Source organism: Protopterus annectens, chromosome 1.part2, assembly GCF_019279795.1.
Source record: "Protopterus annectens isolate FY-2018-M chromosome 1.part2, PAN1.0, whole genome shotgun sequence".
Taxonomy (NCBI): Eukaryota; Metazoa; Chordata; order Ceratodontiformes; family Protopteridae; genus Protopterus; species Protopterus annectens.
The window spans coordinates 676,983,907-677,004,794 of NC_056727.1; the positions used below are offsets into that span (position 1 = coordinate 676,983,907).

The 20,888-nt window shown below is 42.8% G+C and overlaps 1 protein-coding gene across 1 annotated transcript in view; it reads right to left on the bottom strand.

Annotated features, from left to right (window-relative positions):
• Positions 1–20,888, bottom strand: part of AKT3 (AKT serine/threonine kinase 3) — a 2,413,182-nt gene that overhangs the window by 716,319 nt on the left and 1,675,975 nt on the right. The window lies entirely within an intron of this gene.

Genomic DNA, 20,888 nt, shown 5'->3' on the forward strand with positions numbered 1-20,888 from the left:
GTCTCCCGAGTGAAAATTTGATATAGCTGCCAACTGTACTTTGATTGTGTAAAAGCTAGTACCTTCTTTAAAGGGAAAATCTAAAAACTCTAGCACAGAAGAAACTGGAGCAGTAAAAGGATCAATGTCATTTCTCAGGGCTCAGATCGAGATTTATTTTTCCTTTACTCATGTAAATCCTATAGTGGAATATTTCTGTGAGGACAAAAGGATATGATAAACCAGAGAAGAAAGCCTGGGGTGTGGAATTGAAGAAACCATGCCATTAGTTTGAAGAGTGGGATGTTTTATTCCTGAGGGATGTGGCAGATCTGGACTGGGATCCAGTACCCAAGGAGGACAGCAAAGATGAAACCAAAGGAAGGGGAACCAAACCTGGTCAGGCCAAAGGTGGGCAATAAGGATAACTAAGCTCTTCAACCGATTGGGTTCAAAGCAAAGTACCTGCTGCATTTGTTAATGTGGGAAGAAGCAAAAAGATTGCAGCAAGGTTGGCCCCATCAACAAAAAATGTTCTCTACCAGTGATCGACAGAGACCACTAGTGAGGTATCAGAATGAACCTGCAGAGTTTATCCGCTAGTACAATGGATTGCCCTGGAATGTGCACTGCCACTAGAAAATGTCTGGAAGACGTTGCCCACTGCTACACACTCACAGCTGCTCGACAGAGGGTGTAGGATTGAGCTTCCCCCTGTTTGTTGATGTACCAGACCACAGACATGTTGGTTTGAATTACAAAATTCCCCAGAGGGAGAACCTCTTGAAATGACTAAAATGTTAATAGAACTGCTCTTATATGTTTAGGACATTCATGTGCAAATTGGTCTCTTGGGTGGACCACATGCCTTGGACCATCCTTCCCAAGAAATACTCCACCCCTACCCCAGTTGGAAAGCATCTGTCATCACTGTGGCTACTGGAGGAGACAGAATGAATGGGAAATCTATGTAAATATTGTCCTCCTGTTTCCACCTACAATGATGGTTTCTGCAAACCAGAGTATGCTATACTGGGAAGGATAGAGGTTGTCGAAGAACAGACCACTGAACAGCTACAGTCCACTGAAGAACACGTGTATAGTAATGGGCTAATGGGGCTAATACTACAGATGCTGCAATGGAACATATGGCCTGAAGGATAAGTCTCGCAGGTGGAGCAGGATGAGAAAGAATTTGTTACCTTGGACTTGACCATACCTACATGATGAGACGGTAGAGAAGCAATCTGACTTATTGTGTTTATATGAGCACCAATTAACTCCAGGCTCTGTACTGGTAATAGTTTGGATGTGGAAATGTTGACTGTATTGACTAGTGTTTGGCAAATTTGGAGCAAACACTCCCTGGACTGTTCTAGGGAGGTGCATGGTTGGGTTGGTGAGGACCCAGTTGTCTAAATATCTAAACACTTAGAATCCTGGCAGTCTCAGCAGAGCTGCTACCACTGCCATACACTTGGAAAACACCCTGGGGGCTATGGTGAGTCCAAATGGCAGGGCTCTGAACTGATAGTGACTGTCTCTCAACCAAAAGCACACGCATCTTTGGGATGGTCTGTTTAATATGATAGCACACATCCTAAAGATTGAATGAGCACATCCAATCATCCTTGTGTAAAATAGGTAGAATGGACTGAACCATGGCCATTCAGAACTTTGATTTCCTCATATATTGGTTCAGATTGTTTAGATCCAAAATTGGTCTCAGGTCCCCTGTCCTTTTGGCACTAAAAAGGAACTTGAGTAAGTTCCAAATCCTTGCTGGTTTGGTGGGACCTTCTGGATGACTGTTTTGTCCATTAGCTTCCGAATCTTTTGAGCTGCAGCTTATCTCTGACTGGGTGGGTCATTGGGAAGCTTTCTTCTTTTGGATGACGGAATCTGGAAAAATAGTATGATCTTTAGCATCCAAGAATTTCTTGGTATAGTAGCCTAGGCATCCCGATTCCATCTAGAAGCGAGAAGTCTGGCAGACCTTCACGAGCACTGAAAGGGTCTATCTGGAAAGCAATCTCAGAAACCCTGGTTTTGCAGGCCTCCTCTGCTGCGAGGATGGCCTCTTCCATTTGAAGTCTCTCCTCTACCTCTAAAGGACTTGAATCTGCATGAATCCTAGAAAGATCCCTGGGATTCACAGGACCACATTTTCTTGCCCCCTCTTTGATTCCTTGAAATAAATCGCTGAGGAGTAGAAAAGATAATCCCAATGGCAGACATGGTCTTCCCTTCTTGCTACACTGCAGTAAAGTGTTTCTTAAACAGAAGGGCCAAACAAGGGTGTTCCATCAGTGGGGACATTGATGAAAGAAGACTTGAAAGGCTTTGCAAAGTCGCATAACCACATCAAAGCATGTCTTCTTATGGTAATGCCTGAAAGCAGCCACCCATGATGTACCCTCTGTGCATTAGAAATCAACCTCATGGACGCACTGGAAATAGATAACAGCATGGCCAGCTGCGAGGATGATCCTTTATAGTCCTCTGCAGACATGGACTACGAGAGATTTTGAGAGTTCCTTGGTCAAATCCCTCTGCAGTCTTGTAAAGTGTGCCAAACAATTCAGGGACCTCAAGGCAAAAGTCTCTGGAGCAAATATGAGCTTTCCAATACCATGGACTCTCTTGTTAGGGGGATGGACAGAGGACCAGTGTTTTGCTAGTTCCTACTACAACCATTGCATCAACAGGGAGTCCTTTGCTCCAATGAGGTTTGTCTTTTGCAGGAGCTAAAATTCTATCTGGACGACATGGCACAAGTTCAGCAGAATCCAGTTCTTTCCATGCCTGGCGAGAGACTAGGTCAATAAGCTTACTGTCCGAGGAGACACCCAAGATGTAGATGGTCCAGCACCAAAAGTGTCCAGAAATACTGATTCCTCAGGGGAAGAATTATCTGAGGACCAACCACGTTTCTACTTAAGGATCTCCAAAATGTCTCCAATTGAGACATCATTAGGTGGTGGTCTAGGGGACCCTTTCCCCTTTGTCAAAATCAGTATCATTGGTGAAATATTCTGAGGGGGAATCTATGTACCTACTTTTACACATTCTCTTTTGGTGAACCTCCTCAGTGGCATGCTCTGAAGAGATGTCCAAAGAGAGGGGTAATTCCTCTGTGGGAGATGTATGGATGCTAGTTTGCACTGGTTGTCCCTGTGGAGTAGGGTCTGATGGGATGACAGCTCTGAACCATAGAGGGGTGAAGTGTAGGATCCAATGAAGAGTAAGAGACTTGATCTCTAAAATGAGAGAACACTCTTTCCACAACCTCAAAGGCTGATGGACCAGGAGAAGCCGTGGACAGCAGCACCAGAGCAGAGACTCCCAAAGCTGACAAGCCATGACTTTGTCTGGATCTATGCCTCAAGGAAGGAGCCAGACTTCAGCTATCTAGTGCTGAGGCTTTGAGGGACAAGGACGGCTCTATCATCATCACAGTAGATCCCAGCCCCATGGATCCACTGCAGACGGTTTGACTCAGACTCATTTTGATCTGATGGAACAGGATTGGAACTTGTTAGGGGAAACTGGAGTCAAAGATGTAAGCCTCTTTGACTCCAACACTGGTACTCTAAGAATAGTTATGTAAAATCTTACCATAACTATAGATGTCCTTCTCTTCCATGTTGCTGTATTCATAACATGATTCTCCACCTAGGCAACCCAAACATCTGGCCAGTATACCAAAGACTTTTACTACTGCAGGGTGTGTGTGATGTTGCACACAGACAAGCAGCCGATGTTGGCCATAAACATGATGTCTGCACGTACCATCCTCACAAATGAATGCTCTAGTCAGAACAACAGTCCAAGGATAGGAGGTAAAAGAGCTATCATCTTAAAAAAAGCATGAACCAAGGGGGAAGGAGGGTAGGATAGAACACTGCAACATGGAAGAGAAGGGCATCTACACAGTTATGGTAACATTTTGCACAACTATTCAATGCCCTTCTATTCCCCATGTTGCAGTAGTCATAACACGAGGGACAGTACCAAAGCTCATGGAAGGGAAAGGGAGATTGGAGCAGATGAAGTCTCCATGAACCCATGCAGGATTGCCCTGGCAAAGCCTGCTCTGGATCTAGAGATAATATCCAGCTTGTAATGTTTGATGAAGGTGTGGGCAGAAGACCATGTAGCTGCTTCCAGAAGAGAGGCAGTGGCCAAACATTTGAAGAAGACCCCAGAGGAAGCTACAGCCCTAATGGAATGTGCTTTTACTGAGGAAGAGTGTGTCTTTCCATGGGACACACAGCAAAAGGAAATGGCCTTAAAGATCCAAGTGAAAATAGTTTGTTTAGAAACAGGATTTCCCAGCGCCTTGGGATGAAAAGAAACAGTTGCACAGATTTCCTATAGGCTTAAGTCTTATCTTGGTAAAATCTGAGTTGACTATGCACATCAAAGGTATGAAGCACCCTTTCACTAGAATCCTGAGAAGCAGGAAAGAAGGTAGGTAGATGAATAGATTGAGTAAAATACAACTCATTAACCACATTAGGCATGAAGGTGGGGTAAAGTAAGAAGAGAAACCCTATCCTTTTGGAAGATCAGAATAGGCTGACAAGCCATTAAAGTCTAGCAGAGGTGATGGCTACCAGCAAGATAGTCTTCCATATGCAAAACTTCAAAAAAACAGAGACTGCAGGCTCAAAGAGGGCCTGAGTAAGCTTTTCCAGTACAGAATTCAAATCTTAGTGAGTGGAAGTAGGTTTCCTTTGAGGCTTGATGTGAAGGACGCCTTTAAGAAAAAGTTTAACCTGTACCTAGAAGCTAAAGGAGGAGATAGAGGCAGACATACAGAAAGGGTGGACAGGTGGGCTTCAACAGAACAGTAAGCCAATCCAGCCTTAAGCAACTCACACAAAGAAGAAACAACAAGGGTAATGTCCAATGAAAAGGTATCTAGCCACTTCTTCAGACACCACAAACAGGATCTCCTAGTATTGCTTTTCCTGGCCTCCTCCAGGACTAGAACCACGTCCTTAGAGAAAAAGTGTTGGAAAGGGATCAGAAGCCTATCACCCACAAAGTCAGGCTCAGAGTTAAGTGTGGATGGATAAGAGATCCTATGTCTTGTGTAAGATCATCCACCCTGTGAGGTAACCTGTGATGACTTCCCTTGGCTAATTGCAGAAGAGGGAACCAGTGCTGTCTTGGTCAAAAGTGGGACAACCAACAAGATTTTTGGTTTGTCCTGCTGTATTTTCAGCAGAACTTTCTGAATGAGTGGGAAGGGGGATGCATAAAGAAACATCCCAGTCTATGAGAATGATAGGACATCCATCATCCATACAACAGGATCTGGGGCACTGGTACAAAATTTTGGAAGCTATCTGTTCAATGAGGAGGCAAAGAGATCTACTTGAATACCACTTCACAGGTGGAGAATGTCCAGGAACACATCCCTGTGAAGCACCCATTTGCAGGCTTATGTCATGGACCTGCTGAGACTATCTGCCAAAATATTCTGAGCTGAGGGAAAGTAAACAGCTAGAAATGTGACTTTTGCTTGAGAAGCAATCTCCCAGTCCTGAAGAGGCAGCTTTTAGGGAAGGTAAGACTTTGTACCCCCTGCTTGTTCACATACCAAAGGACTGTGGTGTTGTCTGTGAACAGTTTCAGAGGACCTGGTCAGAGGACAGACTGGAAAGCTTGGAGCTCTAGAATCAAAGCCCTCATCTCTTTAAAGTTGATATGTCACTTCTTTATGGAAGAAGACAAAAGGCCTTGGACTTTTAAGTGTCTCAATGTTGCTCCCCACTCCATGTCTGAAGCATTTGTAAACAGTTCCTGCACCGAACGTGGGCCCTGGAACAGAAGACCTGGACTCAAAGAAATTTGTTGAATCCGAATCCAACAGTGAACCTCTTTCTTCAGATAAGAGAAAAGAGGGACAACAACCTTCAGAGGATGAGCATGCTGGCACCAGTGTGTTTTCAGATGCCACTGGAATTTTCACATGTGAAGTCTGTCTAAGGCTAACATGGGAATTACAGATGCCATGAACTTTAGCATGCAGAGAAACTTTCTGGCAGACATTGTTTGAGGTTGCAACTGTTAGAAGATGGACAGAAGATATTGCATTTTTTGTGGAGGTAGGAAAGCCATCATAAGGTCTTCTCCTTTTTCTGCAGTCCAGGAAAACCTGATCCTGACAAGGGCTGAGAGAAGAATTACTGTAGTTGATAGTGAGCCCCACGCCTTGGAGCAGTGATATGGTGGTTTGGAGGTTCTGCTTCAGAAAGTCTGGAAGATTTCCTTGAATTAGCAGGCCATGCAGTTAAGGGTAAATCAGAATTCCTTGAAGTCTGTAAAAGGCAATGACAGGAGCCAAACATTTTATGAAGACCCTTGGAGCCATGGAGAGTCCAAAGGGCAAAGCACAAAACTGAAAATGAGAGGAAGCAACAGAAAAATGCAAGTATTTACTGAATACAGGATGAATATGAATATGAAGATCTTCATCCTTGATGTCTAGAGGATCCAAAAGAGGGAACAGAGACTGGACAGTGAGCATGAAGAAGGTGGGCACTTGAAGGAATAGACTGAGTTGGGACAGATCTAAGACTGGTCTTTATGGACAATCTTTCCTGGGGACTATGAACATCTTGGAATAGAACCATTTTCCTCTTTGGAGAGGAGGAACTTCTTGAATGGTCCCCTGAGAGATCAAGTCTTTTAACACCTGAGGAAAAAGAAGGATCTGGTCTCGAGGCAGTTGAGGGATGCCCATGAAAAGAGGAATGAACTTCCAGACCATGTAATAGCCATTATGAACAATGTAAAGGACCTATTTGTCTGTGGTTATGTTTGTCCAGGCATAAAGGAAATAAGAGAGGTGCTGGCAAAGAGGGATGTTGGAAAGATTGGCCAGGTAGTCACAGACTACCTGGCTTGTCAGGAAAAGAGTGCTTTTGAGCAGAAGCTGGTGGTGATTTGGAGGAACTTTGCCTGCATGTCCCTTTCATGTAAGGGAGGGGAGGAATGCATGCCTTCTTCCTCAGACAATGAGGTTTGGAAGGATAATTTATATGATACTTTGGGACTAGGGACACAAAAATGTGCTTCAGTTCCTGTAACTCTCTCTTTTTCTTGCAAAGTTTTGAAAAGGGCAGCAGCATTAGCATCAAGAGGGGCAGTAGTACTGTCAAGAGGTGCATCCATAAGTTTTGCCTTGACATCAGGCAAAGGCTGCAATCTTAGCTAGGAGTATCTCCTAAGGACAGATCTTGATGCAGCTGATCCAGCAGATAACCTCAGCTGTGTCATAACTGCACTTTAATGAAATGTCTAGTTACTTGGGAAGAAGCTATCAAGAGAGATGAAAGCTGTGCTTTGGCTGCAGAGTTAGGGAGATCTGCCACCAGCTGTGAAGTTTGGGACAGCAAGGCCAGAACATATTTAGACATACAAGTCTGATAGTTAGTGGCCCTGTATGATAAAGTGGAGGATGTGTAAACTTTTTTACTTATCCTCTCCATCATTTTGCTGCCTTTGAGAGGAGAAGGGTCAGAGAGCAGCAGTCTGAAAGATTTACCTGCAGACACTGAAATCACAGCCGGATCTGCAGGGGGGCATTTGAAAAGATATTTGCTGACCTCAGAGACCTTGCAGAACCTGCCCAGTCTTTCTGGAGCTGGTGGTTGACAATCAGATTTTTTGATACTGAAAGAAAAGCATCCTGGAAAGTAGGAAGCACAGGAGGAATGGCTGAAGGAGTAGGGGAGTCCATCTGTAAGAGGTCATAACACCTCTTCTGCACTTCAGACAATTGTGAGCTTTCGCACTGGTCTCTCATCCTTGACATAGTCACTAAATAGGACAGGTCTTCCTCAGGGGATTCCCCACCACTGGAATCTACTTCAGGGGAAGTATAACCCAGGGGGGAGTCAATTTGTAGTGACTAGGCTAAAGACTCATCTGAGGATAAAACTACTACTTCCTCAGAGGCCTCTTTTCCACACCAGAACTCTTAGGTAAAGATGGAGGAGGAGAAGCTGGAGAAGCAGCTTCAACAGAGGAAGGCCTTAGTGCTAGGAAAGCATTAACAATGCCTTGGGAAAATGCTTACCAGTCTGGAAAAGGACCCTGAAGAGGAAACATGTTTTTGTTTCTTTTTAGAGGGGAAAAAACAATCCTAAGCTGGGAAAGATGGGGTGACATAAGCCTAGGTTCCTGCACAGATGGACTATCTTGAATAGCTAAGTCAGGAGAGGTATTACGAGGAATGTCCAAATTAGTGAGCAGTTCCCCCTTACCGTCCTGAACAGATGTCTGCAAGGCTTCTGGGGACATGCAAATGGAACTCTCAATAATGGTGTCCAAACCGGTACCTACTGCAAGAAGAGAATTTTAAGTTGCGTACCTACCCATAACTTGGCATTTGTGTTGCCCACTCTTGTTCTGATTCACATATAGGTCATGTATCTGATCCTTGGATACAACTCAGCCGCCTTATAGAGACTTCAGCTTCCAGGCTCGAGCTCCTCCCTTTACACATAATCCTCTGTACTCAGCACAGCTACCTGCAAGTCGAGTTTGCTGCCCATTAGTTATAAGGAAAATAAAGAAAAGGAGAAGCAACAACTCAGAAGCTCAATAATGAACAAAGGTTCCTAACAGTGATTCATAGATCCTCCAGAAAACAATTTTTCTAGGTAGGTGGACGGATGGGTGGGAAGTTGAATCAGAATGAGAATGGACAACACAGATGCCAAGTTATGATAAGTACATAACTGAAAAATCTGACATCCTTCTAATTCTGATTCACATACGGGTTACAGTCCCCAACTACATTTTCGCTTGGGTGGCCTCAAGGAAGGATATGCTGGAGCACTGTCAAGCCAAAAGAAGTTCTGCTTCTGGAAACAATGTCCAATTTGTAATGAGGCACAAATGTATGGAATTTGGACCAAGTGGCTACTGCACAGATGTCATCTATTGAAATTCTGGATAAAAAGGCAGAAGATGTGGCTACAGATCTAGTTGAATGTGCTTTAGGGGGAGTAGTTAGCTTCAAATTGTTCTTACCACATATTAAAGAAATGCAATTAGTAATCTGTTTTGCAAGTTATTTTCGTTACTGCCTGCCCCAAGTGATTAGGCGAAAAGGACACAAATAACTGATCTGATTTCCTGAACTGTTTACCTCTGTGAAGACAAACATAGTTGTCTATGAATGTCCAGTAAATGTAACATATACTCCCCTTTATTGGAATAATTGGGAAAAAAACTGGTAACTGTATGACTGATGCTCGACTCAGTAGCCAATTTAGGCATAAAGCATATATTAGTACAGAGGGAAACTCTGTCTTAGTGGAAAATAATGTAAGGTGGTTTAGAAGGGGCTTATAAATTCAGAAATTCTTCTTGCTGAGGTGCTGGCAACTAGAAAAATAGTTTTCCAAGACAAAAAGTTTGTCACACTCACTAGCTAGTTCGAAAGGTTTTGGAGTTAAGTCTTTGGGAATCAGGGGAAAATCCCAACAGGGAATGGGGTCTTTGGATAGGCGGTCAGAGAAGGAAAACCCCTTTCATGAAAGCTCTACATAACCTTGAAGAAGCTACAGATCCTGAAGAGAGGCCAGAGTGGAAACTGGATATGGCTGCCAGTTAAAGCTTGATCCCTCTGAATAAGGAAGCAAGAAAGGAGAGGATGACAGGAATAGAAGCTGAATAAGACTCCATGGTCTTTTTAGTAGCCCAAACAGAAAATCTGTTCCACATGCTTTTGTATACTTTTTTGGTGGAGGTCTCTTGAGAAGCTAAAACAATACTCTTTACTGGAGAAGAAAGCCTGGACCCCCCTGACAATCATTGGAATTAGAGAAATCATGCAGGTTAGCTTGAGAGTGCTAGATCTTGACGGAATCCCAGGAATGGATGGGTTATGAGATCCTGGTTGGACTCCAGTATCCAGGGAGTACACTTCAGATGAGACCATAGGAAGCAGAACCAAATCTGATGAGCCAATAAGCAGCAATGATGATCACACATTGGGCTTTCTGAAGGAATTTTGGGATCAACGGCCTTCCACTTTTTCTGTTACCTGGCAGCTTCATCCTTAGCATCTTTTTCCCAATATACTCTGCATCCCTCCTCAGCACATGCCCAAACCAATGTAATCTTGTTTCTCTGGCTTTGTCTCCAAACCTTCCAACCTGGGCTGACTCAATAATATTCTTATTCCTAATCCTGTCCACCCTCGTCACACCCAGTGCAAATCTTAACATCTTTAACTCTGCTACATCCAGCTCTGACTCCTGCCTTTTTGTCAATGCCACTGTCTCCAACTCATATAACATAGCTGGTCTCACTACCCTCTTGTAGACTTTCCTTTCACTCTTACTGGTACTCGTCTGTCACAAATCACTCCTGACACTCTTCTCCACCCACTCCATCCTGCCTTTACTCTCTTCTTCACCTCTCTTCCACATTCACCATTACTCTGAACTGTTGCTCCCAAGTATTTAAACTCATCCACCTTGACCACCTCTACTCCCTGCATCCTCACCATTCCTCTATACTCCTCTCACTCACACACATCTATTCTGTCTTAGTCCTGCTGACCTTCATTCCACTTCTCTCTAGAGCATATCTCCACCTCGCCAGGGTCTCCTCCACCTGTTCCCTACTCTCACTACAGATCACAATGTCAATCTGCAAATATCATAGTCCACGGGGACTCCTGCCTGATCTCGTCTGTCAACCTATCACCATTGCAAATAAGAAAGGGCTCAGAGCTGATCCTTGATTTAATCCCACCACCACCTTAAACGCATCCATCACTTTCACAGCAGACCTCACCGCTGTCACACTACCCTCATACATATCCTGTACCACTCTTACATACCTCTGACACTCCCGATTTCCTCATACAATACCACAACTCCTCTCTAGGCACCCTGTCATATGCTTTCTGAGTCCACAAAGACACAATGCAACAACTCCTGACCTTCTCTGTACTTCTCCATCAACACTCTGAGCAAACATCGCATCTGTAGTGCTCTTTCCTGGCATGAAACCATACTGCTGATCACTAATCATCACCTCGCTTCCTATCCTAGCTTCCAATACTCTTTCCCATAACTTCATGCTGTGACTGATCAATTTAATCCCTCCGTAGTTACTACAGCTCTGCACATCACCCTTATTCTTAAAAAATCGGTACCAAAATACTTTCTCCATTCCTCAGGCATCCTCTCACTTTCCAAGATTTCATCAAGGATGACCCCAATGGTCAAAAATCTGATTCGCTACTGTTCGGTTAAGGGACAACTCATGGGGTGTCAGAATAGACCTGTTGAGTTTATCCACCAGCACATTGGCTTTCCCCGGTATGTGAGCTGCAATGAGAAAGTGGTGTGAAGAGATCCCCCATTCCTAAACTCTCATGGCCTCTCTGCATAGGGGATAAGAATGGATTCCTCCTTGGTTGTTGGTGTACCAGACTACTAACAAGTCTGTGTGGATTGCAATAGTTCCCAGAAGGAGAACGCCCTGAAAGGCTTGCAAAGAGAGAAGGTCTTCTCTCATCTCGAGGATACTGATATGCAGTCTGGCCTCTTATGGGAGTCCATGTGCCTTGGACCATCTTCCCTTTGAAATGCCCCTCCACCCTAGCTGGGAAGTGTCCATGGTCACTGTGGGTGAGGGAAGAATGAATGGTCTTCCAACTGAGAGGTCAGAATGCATCTACCATTAAAGGCGGGTTCTGCAAACTTTTTTCAACTTGATAGGAAAAGATAGAGACTGGTGAAGTTTAGACCACTGTACAACCAAGGATCACTGGAGAACACTCATATAGAACCTTGCCAGAGGAGCTAATGTTATGGCAGCTGCCATAGATCCAAGAGCTCAAAGAATAAGCCTGGCAGAGGGAGAAGGAACAGCTAGCAATGTCTGGACTTGGTTTCTTAAGGTGACTGTCCGATGTAGAGGCAATGACACTATTTGGGTAACTGTGTTCAGCTGAGCCCTGATAAACTCCAAGGACTGAACTGGTATTGATTGTGACTTATCCTAATTTATTGTGATGTCTAGGAGATCCGAGATCTGAAACAGGTAATCTCTGGCATGAGATAGTTGATGCCTGGTTGGGGCAGTTAGGAGCAAGTCATCCAGATATACGAACACCCGAAAACCCAGCAGTCTGAGATGAGCTGTGACCATTGCCATGCATTTAGTAAACACCCTGGGGCTGTGATGAGTCCATAGGGCAAGGCTTTGAAATTGGAAGTGACTGGCTCTTAACGTGAAGCACAAATGACTCCTGGAGCACCTGTCTACTTTTATGTGATAGTATGCATCTTTTAAGTCTGCAGAGCAAATCCAATCATTCTTCCTTAAAGGAAGAATGGACTATACTGTAACCATTCAAAATGTTGCTTTCTTTATATAGAGGTTTAGTTTGCTTATGTCCAAGATTGTCCTCAGGTCCCTGGTTTTCTTTGGCACTAAAAAGAAGCAGGAGTAAGTTCTGGATCCTTTCTGTTCAGTTGGGACCTCTTGGATGACTCATTTTTGCAGTAACATCTGAATTTCTAAAACTGACAATGCCCTCTGACTGGGTGGAACATCGAGGAGAGCCTTGTGTGTTCCTGGGGGTGTAAGGGAAAAGGGAATGTAAGAGCCTCTAGATATAATGGTTTGCACCTAAACATTTTTTGATAATTGGGCTCAGGCATTTCAGTGCAGGGAAACATTGCCCCTGCCTGAATCCAGGGTAGAGCAGCTAGGCAACACTTCAGGACTGCTGATAGGGCTTGTCAGAAAATAGTTCCTTGAAGCCCTGATTTTGCAGATCACCTCTGCCTCTGAGGCAGAGCCTCCCATTAAAGCCCCCTTCTCTTTCTCTGGAGGGGAACTCTAAACATTGGACAGGAAAAGACCCTTGAGACCTATGCAGGCAAATTTTCTTGGCCCCTCTTGGATTTCTGCAGTAGGTCCACTGAGGTGTGGAAAACTTGATTCCTATAGCAGACAAGGTCTTGCCCTCTTTTCTTACTTTGGGGCAGGTTGTCTAACTGATGGTCCAAATAAGGAGGGACCAACAAAGGCAGCATTGACAAAAGATGCCTTAAAGGCTTCTGCAAAGTCAAAAAACCTCATCCAGGTATGTCTGCTTACAGCAATGCTGGTGCCGGCTGCCTGCAAGGTACCCTCTTGCTGAGTGAGAGATGAGCCTCATGGAAGAATTGGCAAGGGAAGAAAGAGTGGCCAGCTTAGGAGAAACCTTCCCAAATTTTTCTGTCAGCATGGTCTCTGCCAACGATTCACAACTCCTTGACTAGGTCTCTCTACAGGAAAGTAAAATGTGCCAAGTAGTTAAGCTCTCTCAGCATCAAGGTGGCTGAAGCATAGACGTGCTTGCCGAACCTGTCCATCACTCCTGACTCCCTGTTTGGTGGATGGACAGTAGAGCTCTGCTTAGCTAGCCCTTTCTTAGAGGCGGCTGCCACCACCATAGCGTCAAGTGGAATACTTGATAAAGGAGGGGGGTATCATCATTATGGCCCAGGTGGACTATAACCAACGCATGCTCCAAGTGTTAAATGAAGACTCTTATGTTGAGGCATCCCTGAACGAAATCAATATTTCATATAATAGAATAGATTGTTTTTTAAATGATATGTTAACTCAGGATCAGTTGTCTGTGGAACAATATAATTATGTTTGTAATACAGCTCCTAAGTTGGCCACAATTTTTGGTGTGCCAAAATTACAAAGACTTGTATACCCCCCCCCCCTCAACTCATTGTTGATGGTACTTCCTCAAAGGCACATTATATAGCAAAATTTATTGATGAACAACTAAAACATTACTTGGTTCCTGTTAAACATCTTTGACGGGATTCTTGGGATTTTTTGGTGAAATGTAATGACTTACAACAATTCAGAGAGGGATTTTTTCTGACAATTGATGTAAAAGACTTATTTACCTGTATTCCACCCCTTACTGGGATAGAACGGTTTACTGAATATTTCACTGACTATGTACATGTTTGAACAGGATAAGATAAATACAATTTCACATTTACTTGAAATAGTTTTATACAACTTTTTGTATTATGATGGCCAGTATTTTAAACAAGTAATAGGTGTAGCCATAGGCTCACCTTGTGGGCCATTATAAGCAAATGTGGTTATGTTAGTATGGGAATTATGTTATTTATTTAATGGTGACTTTTTCAAGTAAGTTAGGATGCATGTCCATTTTTTAGAGGATTTGTTTATTGCTTGGGATGGTCCTGTTGATTTAATACCAGGCGTTGTACAATCTTTAAATACTACAACTGAGTTTTTGAAGTATACATAGCAGTTAGGTGTGAACTCTATAGCCTATTTGGATGTAGAATTAACTAGAACGGAAGATGGTTTAAAATCCTGCGTTTTTAGGGAAAAAAAACATATTCAAATAAATACATGCATTTTACAAGTAACCACCCTTACCATGTCAAAAAAGCTGTTATAAAGGGACAGATGGTACGGGCAGCCAGAATGGTAACTGATATGCTTGGCTTCTGAAATTAAGTACACTTTGTAGGGAACATGTTTGTGAACAGGGGTTACCCAGTGCAGATGGTTAACAATATAAAATTTGAGATCATTAAGAAGAGACTATCAGGCCAGTACATTCCCTTATTACAAAACCATCATGCCAGGTCATTTGGTGAAGCTTCTGGAGAAGTTTCTCCCTCTACAAATGGTATCCAAAATGAAACTATAGGAATAATGGCATCAGGGTGACACCTTTTCTACAATGAGAAGGTGGTGTGCAACAAGCAAAAAATACAAAAAAAATGCATTTATTTCTACATTCAATGCCCATAGTAAAAATATAATGGATATTATTAATAAAAAGTGGGCATTTATTTGAACAGATAAACAGCTAATGGAAAAAATTGGTAATTTTCCTGATTTTTGTATTTAGGCGGGGGTGTAGCTGCGGTGGTGCAGCGGTAGTGTTGTCGCCTCACAGCAAGAAGTTCTCCCATTCGATTCTCAGCTAGAGCGCCTTCTGTGTAGAGTCTGCATGTCCTCCCCGTCGTCGAGTGGCGTTCAAAAGACTTGCACAGAATGGGCGTGCCTTCGTTGAAGGTTGGGCGTCGAGCTGGCACCTCGGCACCGTAAAAATCTACTGCCAATCATTAGCAGACTTGAGTTCCACTGTGGTGACCCCTAACTGGGAAAAGCCGAAAGAAAAACAAACAGAAAAACAAGCAACCTTAAAGACTGGTGTGACAGTTTATCCCTTTTACATATGCAACCTGTGCAGAAAATGACAAAGTGTGGAATGTGTTCACAGTGCAAGTTTATTTTGGAATGTAACCAGGTGAACTTGGATTCCAAGCATATTAAAGTTTCTGGTCACTTTTCTTGCCAAACAGGAGTGGTTTATGCTGCAAAATGCAGCTCTTGTCCTGCATATTATGTGGGAAAGACCGAGCGAAAATTTAAACAACGGGTGTATGAACACATTTATGATAAGCATACACATAAAGAGACCAGTGCTTTAGTTAAACACAAAGGAATTCCCAAGCCATAGTTTTAAACTTGTCATACTGGAACAGTTACAAAAAAACTTCATGGGGGCACCATGGGGTATTTTTTTTTTAGAACATAGAGAGTTGTGGTGGATTTACACTTGAATGCATCTGCTTATCCAGGGTTAAATGATTTTGTGCCTATTTCCTGTGAGTTACAATTAAAAACCTTTGATAGATAGTTGTTATATATATTTATATAAATGTTTTTTTTTTAAATGTATTGTTAAAAGTATTTCATTTTAACATGTTGTTTTATACTGCTATGTCTTTAAGACAAGTGGTTGGGTTGGACTATTTTAGGTTTGTCACATGATTTTTGAATGTCTGAAGAAGTCTGGTATTTTCTAACCGAAAGCGCTTCATAGAATAAAAGTTTTAACAGAGTGTTTCTCACAAACTCTGCCTTCTGGATTATTACTATTTTCTCAGTTTTTGGTTCTTGTTTGTTTATGCTCAGGGGAGGTATCAGAAGAGATGGGGCCACCTCTAGTGGAAAATCCTGAATACACTTCGAGACTTGCTGACCCTGGACAGGAATAATAGGCCCAGATCGAATGAGGAGCTACGGAGCAGAACAGCAGCCAAAGAGAGCGGGTCTCTGTCTACAGAGAAAGCCTTTTCAATGACCTGGAAAGCCCAGGGACCAGGAGAATCCCTGCCCAACTCCATTGGGGCCAAAGCCCTCGAAGAAGACATGACAAAGGCCTCAGATCCACGGCTCCCAGATTGAATCGGACCCATACTGTCGAGATACAAAGCACAGAGGGGGAGAGATGGTTCTAATAAAATCACAGCTGAACCTCTACCCTCAGATCTGACCTTGACGTCCCAGATCCAAGAGCTACTCTGATCTGAAGATCTTGGAGGAGAGGTGGTCAAGGCAACTATCAGAGTAGAGGAAGCAAAGGACAGATAACGTCTTCAGTGTAGGCCCAGTCAGATCTGAGAGGGCTTTTGAATCCGCTGGAGCTGAGCCTGGCCTCAGAGCAAAACAATCCAGAGATTTTACCACTTCAGTCAGAAATTCTAACGACACCCTGGGGTGCTCATGTGGGAGCTTCTTAGGGTCTGGAACAGAAACTGATGTAGCAAGTTCGGGGGTGTGAGCCTCTGGAGAAAAGAGAGTAAGGTGCAAGAATCCCTTTCAGTATCAGTTTGTTTCTCCTATTGGCAATCGCTCTGGAGTTAAACCCCCTCCACAAATGGCACATTGAGACTGAAAGTGCGCCGCACCTGGACAATAAACACATTTGTAATGTGAATCAGAGTGCAGAATTTTAAGTTCGCACTAAGAACATCTTAAACCCTGAAGGTGTATCCATAACTATAAGGAAAAGTATACACTTTGTTCAAGCTGGTAACAAAACAACTATAAAAGCTACAATTACTACAACTACTAAAACCACTACAAAAACTATGATAACTATAACAACTAGGAGAACAGTTCAAACTACACTATATAGGGTTGCCCTAACACCAGTGAAAAGCTTTGTGGGCAGGAGAAAAGAAAAAGGCTGCAGTGAAGCCAAAATGTCACACTTATCTGACAAAGGAAATAGTTAACTCTAACTAGTTGTTTGAGCACTGGAAAGCACATCTGATGTGAATGGAGGCAAATGAGATCGGAGGTAGCTATGCTGAGTACAGCGGATTGTGAGTAGAGTGAGGAGCTCGATCCTGGAAGCTTAAGTCTGTAGAAGGCTGTCAAGTCGGATCCACTGATATGATCCTTGACCCATAAGTGAATCAGAATGAGGACAACATAAGATCCAAGCACTGAACGATCTCCGGGCCTTCACTGGCCTCAAGAGGGACGTCTAGGTTCAGGTTCAGAGGAGCAGCAGAAGATTCAGGCCTAATCTTTTTTACATTTTTCTTTGGAGGCTCACCGGACAGACCTGCCATACCGTTTATTACAAGTGCTAGTCTCTGATTCTTGAGGTAGATATTAAAGACACAAAGACAACTGTGTAGTGTTTTAGGGACAAATGCCTGATAGACTGCATGAGCCTTATAGTCATGAGCGGACCCCAGACAGAAGAGACAGGCAGTTGCCTTTCTTGGATGACATTAACCTTGAAAAAACATGCAGTAGCAAGAAAATACAAATAAACTCCCCAATGGGGCCTTATCTGCAACAGCAACCATTCAGCGATTAAACGAATGGCAGAAGATGACATTCGGACTGGGGTCAGAGAAGTTCTGCGGATGATACATGCAGACATCACTTTTATGGTCTACATTGGCTGCTTGTCTATATGCAATGTCTCGCATACCTAGCAGTAGTAAAAGTCTTTGGTATAATCGCAAGGCGTTTGAGTCGCCTAGGCGGGGAATCCCTCATGTTATGAATATTGCATCATGGGAATAAATGGACATCTCTTGGATCCAGAGCCTCAGAAACTGAAGGATGAATTGGAGAAGGAGATGCAGCTACATGGGATGTGGAAGGAAGGCTCACGGATCTGATAGGAGACACAGACTGCATGACCCCCATCTGGATATGAGCTTTGAGGAACTTTCTCATCATCCTATCCACCTCAGCTTCAGAAAGACTCCTGGAAGACCTGACAAATGAAGTAGTGGACTGAGGTCTAGAGCGTTTCCTCAGAGCTTGCATGAAAGGGGAAAGGATCCAATGAAAAATAGGGTAGAGAGCAAACTCAGGTGAGAGAGTTCTTGGAGTATGAGATGTTCCAGAAGTCAGATTCAATGGTTTTGGATCCATATATTGAGCAGAAGGACTGCCTGAAATAACTATTGGATCTTAGGACTTGGGATCCAAAGTTTTTCTCTTTGGAGCCGACAAAGTTGGATCCGATGATCTACGTATTTTCAGTTGAGGCTCCGAGCATGATGAAGTCTTTGAAGACTTAGGTGAAGACAGTCTTCTCTGCTCCGATGGAGCCTTTGAAGATTTTCTGTGAACTTGAGCCCTGCAAGAGGAGGCTGATAAAGGAAGTGACAAGCCTTTGAAGACTACCTTATTCCTTCTATCCTCAACAGCCTTGGAGTTAAATACAGCACAAGTGGTACAGTTTGTACCAATGTGTGCTGCTCCTAAACAATAAATGCACTCCTTTTGAGCATCCAAATTCATAATTTTGTGCTCACAGGAAGTGCATTTTTTTAAGACCTGTAAGCTTCTCAGCCATAGTTGTATAAAAACGAAAATTAAAGAAAGGATAGGAATGGATAAGATTTTTTCTCCCCCCACCCTTTTTTTTTTTTTTTTTAACAGTACAGAATTAGTGAAAAACACCCCGTTAAACTGGGCAAGAAATGGAAGAAAAAGGTAAAGAAAGAAAAAGTACCAACGCTTTTGCAGGATCAGGTCAGAAAACAAATATTTTTTCCATACAATATAAACCTAGTCATCTGATGTATGCACATACAAAGTGGTGATAATTGCTGGGGCTGCCTGTGGAAGAAAATGACTAGCTGCTGCTGTTTGCTTATTATTCTGGATTTGTGTGGAATAACTTGGAATACACCTCAGTGTGTGATAACTTGTGTGTGGTGCAAAGATGAAATATATTACATAGCCATCAGATGTTTGAATTGTACACAGACATAGCTATAGCCAGTTTCTCTTGGTTTAATTTCTCCAAGTACTTTGGGTTTCTATTACCATGACAAGAATGAACCCCATACCTAATTCAGGGTACAAATAGAGTTCATAAAATTAATATTGTTTCTGCTGGATGAAGGCTGGAGTTGGACTGATAACACACTCTGTCATTTTACTTAGTTTAAAACAATCACAATTTGGCTTTGCAGGGCTAATGTGCATTTGTGAGAAGTAAGATGTAATACTTAAGTGGACATGTGAGACATGCACAGATGAACAGCTTTCTACTGCTATTTGTTTATTATCCTGGTTTTGCAGGACTAATGTGACTTGTGTAAAGCAACTTGGGACTATTTTAATGCGTGGCAATTGTTTGACACAGAGGTGAACTATATTACACAGCCATCCCCTTATCACAACAAAACCTCTGACAAGTAGGTAAAACTGCTTGGTGGGGAGTTGTCTGGATGAAAATAAATGACTCACTTGATACTTGATCAATCTAAACAGTCATCTCTCAAGAAAAGAAAATGGATAATATGCATCACAGAATATCCAGACCTTCTCAACACACAGGCTATATGTGTATTTGTGTATTTTGACATAAAATTAGTAGTCGCTTCTGCCCTGAATCCTACTTAGTCTAAAACCAGCCCTGTTCAGCGGTATGCTCAGATGGTTGCAGTTAATTGAATTTGGGCTAGAGATGATGTCATTTATTTAATGCTCCTCCTAAACCTCAGAGGTCATTATATCTTGCATTGAGCTGGGGACAATCTAGTAATTTCTTTCCTCACAAACTTTGGAAGGGTGCAGAAGATCACTACAGCTTTATAGCAGCAGTGTTCTTTATATAAGTAACTAGTTGGAAACACTGATGTAAATTTTCTTTACTTTCTCCAAAATCACATCATATGTTGAAGGTTATCTTTTTAGTGACGATAAAGAAGACTGATGTTTATATGTCCGTCAGCAAATATATTAAATTTTTCCGTTTTGTCCCAGTCTGACATCAAATAATACACAGGAGGTGGCTGTAATTCAGATGTTGGAGTGAAGAGGCAAGCAACAACTTGAAATGTGTGTGTGGGGTCATGTGTGCCTTAACTTTCATCCCACTTTAACACCAGGGGGATACATAGAAAGTGATTATGCTTTGAAAGGGGGGAGGACAGGTACTATTCCCGGGTATGATTTATGCATCCTCACAAATGTTTGCCATCTCAGTTTACTGCAAACTGTTTGGTCAGTTTTCAGCCTTAAGTTTTGGATACAAGTTTTTTTTGGTACTTGCGTATTATCGCAACCAGATTTTTGCAGTTGTGAAATGGCCGTACTTTAAGAGGAACGACTGCATGAAACACTGTAAGGTGTGAGTCATACTCCGTTTTGCATTAGCAAAAGTATGAATTAGCTGCAGGAGCAGGAAAAATGCCATAAATCCTTGGTGTTTTGAGTGTATTATAGACACGCACATGAATTGTCAGGGATGCCGCCTTAGTGATGAATGCAATGTTTTGAGCGTGAGGAACAAATCCTTCACAGAAGAACACAGACACACAGGAATTAACTGTTTGGTAAAGTAATAGTTAGAAATGTGTCGACATTCTTGAAACCTAACACTACAATAAGAAACTGCCATAACTAATGATACCGATCATCAAAGAGCCAGACAAATCCTGTACTTACATGCTTTGTCTCCTTGCTGCAAGTAATAAAGGGTGCCTTGATTGAACCTAACGTGCATTGGTCTTTGAAGTTTTTTT